The sequence below is a fragment of the Sapajus apella genome, unplaced genomic scaffold, assembly GCF_009761245.1.
Source record: "Sapajus apella isolate SASKATOON/1434 unplaced genomic scaffold, GSC_monkey_1.0 scaffold14, whole genome shotgun sequence".
NCBI classification, from domain to species: Eukaryota; Metazoa; Chordata; class Mammalia; order Primates; family Cebidae; genus Sapajus; species Sapajus apella.
This window is the reverse complement of record NW_022436954.1, coordinates 10,473,224-10,482,516: the sequence shown is the minus strand read 5'-3', so window position 1 is coordinate 10,482,516 and position 9,293 is coordinate 10,473,224. Positions and strand designations below refer to the sequence as shown.

At 44.9% G+C, this 9,293-nt stretch overlaps 1 pseudogene across 1 annotated transcript; it reads right to left on the bottom strand.

Annotated features, from left to right (window-relative positions):
• Positions 1-1,098: 1,098 nt before the first annotated feature.
• Positions 1,099-2,562, bottom strand: LOC116554958 (annotated as a pseudogene). Its single transcript, XR_004270332.1, has one exon. The product of XR_004270332.1 is annotated as a heterogeneous nuclear ribonucleoprotein A1 pseudogene (transcript).
• Between the last annotated feature and the right edge of the window lie 6,731 nt (positions 2,563-9,293).

The window sequence follows — 9,293 nt, the reverse complement described above, 5'->3', positions numbered from 1 at the left end:
CAAGGGAGGTGCCATCCAAGGGAACATTCACTCTCAGGGTCCCATCAGTGCAGAGCTGGGGTAAGGGGTACCACAAGGTTTGGCTTTCACAATCAAGAAAGGAGACTCGAGGATTTGGAGCTTAGAGTTTAAGATCATTAAGTATAGAGCCGGAGGAAATGTACTTGAGGATTTAGGACCAGTTTTCTTGCCACATAAAGGAGACTAGAGACGTTTCAGAACTGAGGGGAGAAGCTGGGGGAGAGAGAGAAAAAAAAAGAGAGTGTTTAACCCCAAGCTGGGATTGCTGACCTTTATCCTCTGCTGACCAAATCCCTCGGGAAGTCTGTAGGCCAGAAACCACAGATCCATTAAGAGGAATTAAAGACCACAGGTGCCCAGAGATGTCCCATGTCCAGACAGCGTGGAGCCACAACATAGATACGGCTGGGGACTGTGCCTGGCGACACAGCATCCCACACTCCGGTGTAGTAAATGAGTCCAAGCATGAGAAAGCTTCCTGTTTCCTGAGCTGGCAGGTGGCCAGATATGTAATGTAGATGGTGTGAGACTTTGTAACAAATATGAGCAGCAAATGAGAAGGAGACAGTGGCCACCGCAGAGAGACCAGCAAGAACAGACTGCACCTCAGCAGAGGGTAGCAAGGACAGACGAGGGCTTATGGACTGGAAGTCATTGGAAGTGACTGAGTTATCCTGAATTGGCAAAATTACGTTTTCTGCCAACACTGAGAGTAAATGGGAGGTAGAGAGATAATTTCTGTGAGGAACAATGCTGAGAACTACAAAACGTTACAAGGAGAAATTAACAAAGCTCTAAGTCAATGAAAGGATACCCTGTGTTCATGAATGGAGAAGCTCTAGTTTTTTTAAATGCCATTGATCTCCAAAATTTAGCTGTAAATTCAATATGATTCCATTCAAAATTTTAGGAGTTTATTTTGGGGAACTTGACAAGCTAATTCTAAAATTTATATGGAAATTAAAAAATAGAAGAACACTTTTTTTTTTTTTTTAAAAGACATTTATTCAGCGTCACGATCAGACTATTACATTTAGCAATCAACAGCATGGGTGCAAAAAAAAAAGAAAAAGAAAAAAAATCTACATTAAAACCCTTCCTTGGAATGCTTTACACTTTCCACAGAACAGAAACTAAAATAACCTGTTATACAATTAGTCACAAATACAGCCCTCGAGTTTTTTGCCCATACACATGAGTATTTGTCTAAATCATGTCTTCTGTGTAGCAGCTAGGCCCTGCCACCACTGTGCTTGGCTGAGTTCACAAATCTGTTGTAACCTGTAGCTTCCCTGTCACCTCTCTGGCTCTCCTCTCCTGCTAAGCTTTGTTTCCTAATTAAAATCTTCTGCCACTGCTATAGCTACTGCTGCTACTGGAACCACCATAGCCACCTTGGTTTCGTGGTTTGGCAAAGTATTGGCCGCCACCACCATAGGGGCCAGAGCTTCTGCCTCCAAAGTTTCCTCCCTTCATGGGTCCAAAATTTGAAGACTGATTGTTGTAACTGCCAAAATCATTGTAGCTTCCACCACCTCCAAAATTGCCTCCACTACCACCGCCAAAGCCGCCTCCGCCTCCGTTGTTATAGCTGTCATAGCTGCCACTCCCGCCATAGCCACTGCCCTGGTTTCCATAACCCTGTCCACCACTTCCATAGCCTCTGCTTCCTCCAGACTAACCAGGGCCGCCTCCTCCATAACCACCATCATTACCAAATCCATTATAGCCATCCCCACTGCCACCATATCCACCACCACCACGGCTGCCACCAAAGCCACCACGACCACTGAAGTTTCCTCCGCGACCAAAGTTGTCATTCCCACCGAAACCACCTCCACGACCACCACCAAAGTTTCCAGAACCACTTCGACGTCTTTGGCTGGATGAAGCACTAGCCATCTCTTGCTTTGATGGGGCTTTCCTAACTTCACAGTTGTGGCCATTCACAGTATGGTATTTCTGAATGACAATCTTATCCACGGAGTCATGGTCATCAAAGGTTACAAAAGCAAAGCCCCTTTTCTTGCCACTGCCTCTGTCAGTCATGATTTCAATCACTTCAATTTTTCCATACTGTTCAAAATAATCTCTTAGGTGATGTTCTTCAGTGTCTTCTTTAATGCCGCCAACGAATATTTTTTTCAGTTAAGTGGGCACCTGGTCTTTGAGAATCTTCTTTTGAGACAGCTCTCTTTGGTTCCACAACTCTTCCATCCACTTTGTGTGGCCTTGCGTTCATGGCTGCAGCCACTTCCTCCACAGTTGCATACGTGACGAACCCAAAGCCCCTGGAGCGCTTGGTGTTTGGATCTCTCATTACCACACAGTCTGTGAGCGTTCCTCATTGCTCAAAATGGCTCCTCAGGCTCTCATCGGTTGTTTCAAAGCTCAACCCTCCAATGAAGAGCTTCCTCAGCTGTTCCGGCTCTTTAGGAGACTCTGACTTAGACATGATCGCAGGGAGAAGAGAGACTTTAACGATGCTTCTTCGGCGGCGTCCACGGGCAAAAAGGAGCAAACTGACAAACGTATCTCAGAAGAACACTTAAAGACAAAGTTGGAGGATTTAAACTACCTGATTTCAAGATTTACTACAAAGCAACAATTTAGACATCATTTTAGTGCAAAAACGGACAAAAAGACCCATGGAATGAAATAGACAGCTCAGAAACAGACCCTCACATATGGTCCCTTGATCGATGACAAAGGCACCCACAATTAAGTGGATAAATGACATTCTTTTTCATCAACGGTCCTGAAGCAATTATATATTGATATAGAAGAAAAAGGACCATAATTCCTACCCCACACCATACATAAAAATTAATTCAGCATGAGTCACAGACCTAAATTTTATAAAAAAACAAGCTTCTGAAAGAAAACATAGGAAAATATTATTTGGAGATAAGCAAAGATTTACTAAACTAGAAATGCAAAACACACTAACAATAAAAGACAATACTAATAAATTAGTTTATTAAAAATTAAGACCTCTGTTTATCAAAAATCACATCATAAGTGTCAAAATGCACAACATATACTGGGAGGAAATTTTGAAATACATCATATGTGACATGGGTCTCATGTGCAGAAAGTGCAAATAACTCCTAAAAATAAATAAGTAAGCCAGGCGCAGTGGCTCACGCCTGTAATCCCAACACTTTAGTAGGCCAAACCGGCCGGATCGCCTGAGTCAGGAGTTCAAGACCAGCCTGGGCAACATGGTGAAACCTTGGCTCTACTAAAAATACAAAAATTAGCTGAGCATGGTGGCATGCACCTGTAATCCCAGCTACTTGGGAGGCTGAGGCAGGAGAATCACTTGAACCTGGGGGGCAGAGGTTGTAATGAACCGAGATTACGTCACTGCCTGGGCAACAGAGTGAGACTCTGTCTCTAAATAAATAAAATAAAACAAAATAAAATAGAGCTCAATTTAAAATGGGCAAAGAACTTGAGCAGACATTTCACAAAAGAGGATATAAAAATGGCCAATAAATGTGTTCAACATCATTAGACCTTAGAGAAATACAAATTAAAACTACAATGAGATACCACAACACACCAGAATTGCTAAAATTTTTAAAAGACTGACTTATACAAGTGTTGATTAGGCTGGGAAGCTAATCTTCTTACACATTGCTGGTGGGAGTAAAAATTGATACTACCACTTTGGAAAAAAATGTTTGGCAATATCCACTAAAGCTAAACATACACATTCGGTATCACCCAAGAGTTTTATTCCTGGATATAGACCCAACAGAAATGAGAAAGTTTTCACTAGAAGACATATACAAGAGATTTGGATGACAGCTTTATTCGTAACAGGCAAACACTTGAAACAACTCAAATGTCCATCAACCATAGAGGTAAATAAACTGTTCTATATTCACTAAAAAGGAATAAATAAAAAGAACAAACACTGATACATCTAACACATGGGTGGATCTCCATGTGAAAGAAGACAGACACCAAAGGGCACATCCTGCGTTATTCCACTGATAGGAATTTCAAGAACGGCTTACATAAACTAATGGTGGTAGATGTCAGCACAGTTGTTGGCCCTTGGGAGCAGCAGGGGAGGGGAGCGTGACATAGTCTCCAGGGCAGTGCAGATCTCCATATCTTGACCTGAGTTATGGCTGCATGGGTGTAGACATAGATAAAAATTAACCAAATTGGACACACCTATGCACTTTACTGTCTGTAATTGCCTCCGATTTTTTTTAAGTGGTAAAAAAATAAAAATAAAAAGTTACTGTATTCGCTATTTCTGCACCATAAATGACCACAAACTTAATGGCTTAAAGCTGCATGCATATATATTACCTCACAGTTTCTGTGGTCCTATCCAGGTGCATCTTGGTTGGGTCCTCTGCTTAGGGCTTCATAAAGCTGCACTCAAGATGGCAGCTGGGCTGCACTCTTATCTGGAGACTCCAATGGGGAAGAATCCACTTCCAAGCTCACTCAGGTTGATGGCAGAATTCATTTCTTTGAAACTCTGGGACTGAGGGCCATAGCTTCTTTCTGACTGTCATTACCCTCAGCCCCTAGAGGCTGTTCTAAGCTCCTTGCCTTGGGAGCCTCATAACATGGACATTGACTTCTTTGAAACCAGCTGGGGAGAGAGCCCTGTAGCAAGCTGGCCAGCAGGATAAAGACTTAAATAACAACATAATTGCGGAAGTGCCATCCCATCACCTTTGCCTCAGGCTGTTGGTTAGAAGCAAGTCACAGGTGCTAGCCGAGCTCAAAGGGAAGGGTTATTGGGACCACCTTAGCATTTGTCTGCCTCAGTTACAGTTCTGCTCATTTAAATTTGTAATTGTAAAATGCAAATTCAATGTATTTAATTCCCAGTGTAAAAAGCCCTATCGTTACCCCCTAAATCCCTTCAGCTGTAGGTTAATTTTCCTCCTCGCCTTTATTTTCCTCACTCCCATCCACCCCACTGAAATCACTCTCTCTAAGGTTATTGCATTGACCTTGTCACCAAAATCAATGGGCTTTTTAAAATTCTTGTTTTAGTAATAGCTCCTTCCATTTCTTAAATGTTGCCTACCCTTATACTTTCCTCTCTGTACGCTATGGACTCTCTATGTGATCTCATCCACCACTTCAGCTTCGTTTAACCTTTTATTCAGCAAGTGCTAACTGGGCACCTGGTGTATGAGCAGGCTCTGGAGACACCAGACACCAGCCAAGAACCCTGTTCTTACGGAGCTCACATTAGCCATCTATCACGTCTTCTACCCAGACTCTTTTGCTGAGACAGCCTCAGCATCTACTTTCACGTCTCACCAAAAGGAATTTACGTCTTCCCTTCCAACTCAGACCATTTCCCCTCCTGTGTTCCTGATGTCAACTCACATTCCTGTAGACCTTGGGCCAGCCAGGCCTGAACCCCAGCATCATTCTTGGTTTCCCCCCTCTCTAAGCCACACAGAATCACCCCGCACTGATTCTCCTTGCTCTGATTTCTCAACTGGGTCTACTCTCCTCATCCTCCTCCTTTGAGCCACATCACCCCTCACCCGTGTGGGGCATCAGCCTCCTAAGCTCCTAACCTCGTCCCCAGCTCTGAGCTTGCCCCATGCATCTCCTGACTAGATGACAGCCAGAGGGGTTTTTCTAAAGTACAAGTTATCGTGTTCCTGTTCTGCCTAAAGATACTCTGGCTTTCCTTTGACCTTGAGCTAAAGTTCGAATGCTCTAGGAAGGCTTTTGATCGGCAAAGCCCTGGAGAGGTAGCTGCTCACCTTTCCAGCCCCAATCCTCCCCATCCTCCTCTTACACTTGACCCAGAGCCATCCTGAGCCTCTGTGAGCTCCATCTGCCTAGGAAGGCTGCCCTCTGCCTGCTTCCCACCCTCCTATTTGTCCCGCTTACCTCCCACCCCCTTCGATCTTCATTTAGATACCACTTCCTCCAGGAAGCCTTATCTGGCCTCATCCCCTCCCCAGCCCTTTGGAGTAGGGGACCTCCTCCAGAATCTCACCACACCCACACCTCAGTATCATTACCTGTCCACAGCACAGTTACCTGTCTCCCTGTTTATCTTATTCAATGGACTTTGTACAAGTATTGATCGACTTACGCCCTATGCAACTTACGACCTTTCGACTTTACGACCACAATCGCTAGCCACGACTGCTCCGCTGTAGATTTTTGGAAACACTTCAACATTTTGATGTGTATCAAGAATATCGCTACCGCCTGGGAGGCTGTGACAACAAAGTGCATGAATAGCATCTGGAAAAATTGTGTTAAGTGCTATGTTAATGATTTTGACATTTTTGACAGTGAACATGAACTTGAAATGATTCAGGAAAAAATAGTAAAACTCGCTAAAGACCTTTCTCTGGAGTGTGAAATAGAAGATGTCGAAGAGTTGCTAGACAAAGAATCTGGAGAACTTACAAATGAAGAGCTAATCAAACTGGAAGAAGAAAGAGTGGCAGAAGAAGAAAGAAGAGAACAGAGAAAGAAGAGGAGGAGCCAGAAAGAAAGTTCACCACTAAGGGATTATCAGACATTTTATCTTTACTGAATAAACGTCTTATACATTTCGAAGCAATGGACCCAAACATCGAACGATTTGCAAGGATTGAATGGATGGCGCACGATGTGTTTTGTCCGTATCGTGAAATTTATGAGAAAAAAAGAAACATACAATTCAGACAAAGCTCACCATGTTTATGAAAAAACCAACTCCGGTAACCCCAACCGCTGCCTCAGATGACAATATCAACGATCCACAGCCAAGCACCAGTGGCCAATAAAATGTTTCGTACATGTTTATATATTTTGATATATTTTGCAATTGGGAAAATGTTTCCTATGGTATTTTTCACACCTGTATTTTGTATTTTTGTATGCACCTGTATTTTGTAATTTTGTATGTTTTCCAAATATTAAACCAGTTGTACTGGTAATGCAGTGTTTTACTTAAACCTGATGAATGCAAAAATAAGAAACAAAATGGTGTAGAGATGATACAAATGGCATAAAATGAACAAAGAAAATTATGATATATAATAATGAAAGAAAATTATGATAAAATATGACTTAAAGATTTTTATAACATCATTTCACAGTACTGTACATATAGCCTACTCAACTTACGACCAAATCGTGTTACGACCGGTCTGTCGGAACCAATCGTGGTCGTAAGTCGAGCACTAGCTGTATTCATTCCCTAGTGCTGCTGTGACAAATCACCATGAACTTAGTGGTTTAATGTAACACAGACTTATTATTAGACGGTTCTGAGGTTGGAGGTCCCAAAATCCAGGTGTCGGCAGGGCTCAGTTCCTTCCGGAGGCTCCAGGGAGATCCCATTTCCTTGCCTTTTCCAGCTTCTAGAGGCCATCTGCCTTCCTTGGCCTGGGGCCTTGCCCTCCACCTGCCAAGCTTTTCCACTAAGTGACCCTCTTGCCTCCCCCTTGGGATCACACTGGGCCCACTGGATGATCTCTACCTATCAACCACTTTGACCTAAGCACATCTGCAAAGCCTTTTTGCTGCATAAGGTAACACACAGATTCTAGGGATGTGGACGTTGTTGAAGTGCCATTGTTTTGACTACCACAAATACCGGGCTCCTCAAGTCCTCAACAGGTGCCCCAGATGGAGCCTCTTGTCACTCCTGGATCCCCAGCATGTAGCATAGTGCCTGGCCCTGTGAGTGAATGCTCATTAGCTATTTTATCAATGAATGGGTCAGTTAATGAACAAGGGTGTCAGGGAATGGGATTGTCTTCTTACTCAGCAAAAAAAATAAACACTCACCCCATGTTTGAGGAGCTAAAGTCGTGGGTGTTGAATGGCTGCAAGGCAACCGATGACAGTGATTATCGGCCTCGCGTGTCTCAAGATGACAGTGGGCAAGCAAGTGACTTCAGAAGAAATGGGCCGTTCTCAAAGCTACCAGCTGCTCAACTTAGCCCCTCACCCCTCGAGGGAAGCCTACACAGTCCAGCAGGCCTGAGAGGGGTGAGTGGCCTTTCACCTGATTGTGGGTGTGACCTTAGAGTGTACACCACACTGAACATGCATGACAGCTGAGCACCAGAGACTCTGAAAGCACACAGCAACTAAAATAATTAGGCACAGCCACTGACACATGGGAGGTACCACTTTTAAGTGTTTTACGTATTCTAACTCATTTAACCCTCCAGCAACTTTATGGGTGCTGTTATCCCCACTTTACAGAGGGGAAAACTGAGGCCCATTGAGGTCAAATAACTTGCCCGAGGTCAAATAACTTGCCCAAGTTCACATAACTAGTAGGCGGTAGAATCAAGATTTGAACTCAGGCATCCCAGAGGCAGAGTCAGCTCGGAAGCGTTACGCAGCACTCTGCAGGTCAAAGTCAGTAAGTCCCCCATCAGGGACGATCTGTACAGCCTCTGGGCTCTGCCTCGAGCTTCCCTGTCCACACTCAGCATAGCAATGTGGAGAGAGAAGCCCGATGGAAAAGGAAGAGCCCAAGGCAGGATCTGAGGGTCACTGGATCTGGGGGTCACTGGATCTGGGGGTTGCTGGATTTGGGGGTGGTAGAATCTGGGGTTACTGGATCTGGGAGTCTCTGGGGTCACTGGATCTGGGGATCACTAGCTCAGGGGGTTGCTGGATCTAGGGGTCACTAGGGTCCTGGATCTGGGGGTCTCAGGGGTCCCTGGATCTGGGGAGTCACTGGGGTCACTTGATCTGGGGGTCACTGGATCTAGGGGTCACTGGGGTCCCTGGATCTGAGAGTTACTCGATCTGGGGGTCACTGAATCTGGGAGTTGCTGGGGTCACTGGATCTTAGGTCACTGGATCTGGGGGTCACTGGGGGTCACTGGATCTGGGGGTCACTGAATCTGGGGATGGCTGGGGTCACTGGATCTGGAGATTGCAGGATCAGTGGGCATTGGGGTCGCTGGATCTAGGGGTCACTGAATCTGGGGGTCACTGGAGTCACTGGATCTGAGGGTCATTGGGGTTGCTGGATCTGAGGGTCATTGGGGTGGCTGGATCTGGGGTTCACTGAATCTAGGGGTCACTGGAGCCCACTCCATACCTTCTCCACCAGAAGAGCCTTGTGGAAGACCTGCACGCTTCCCAGAGAGCAGCACCGTGCTCACGGGAAGATCAGGCACAGGATGCTGAAACTGCTTCCGCTCAGTGCAATTTGTGGGCCATGCCTGGATCCCGGATCCTGATTTGAACAAATCAAAAGTAACAAGACATTTGTGAGATACTCAGAAATTGGAGCTCTG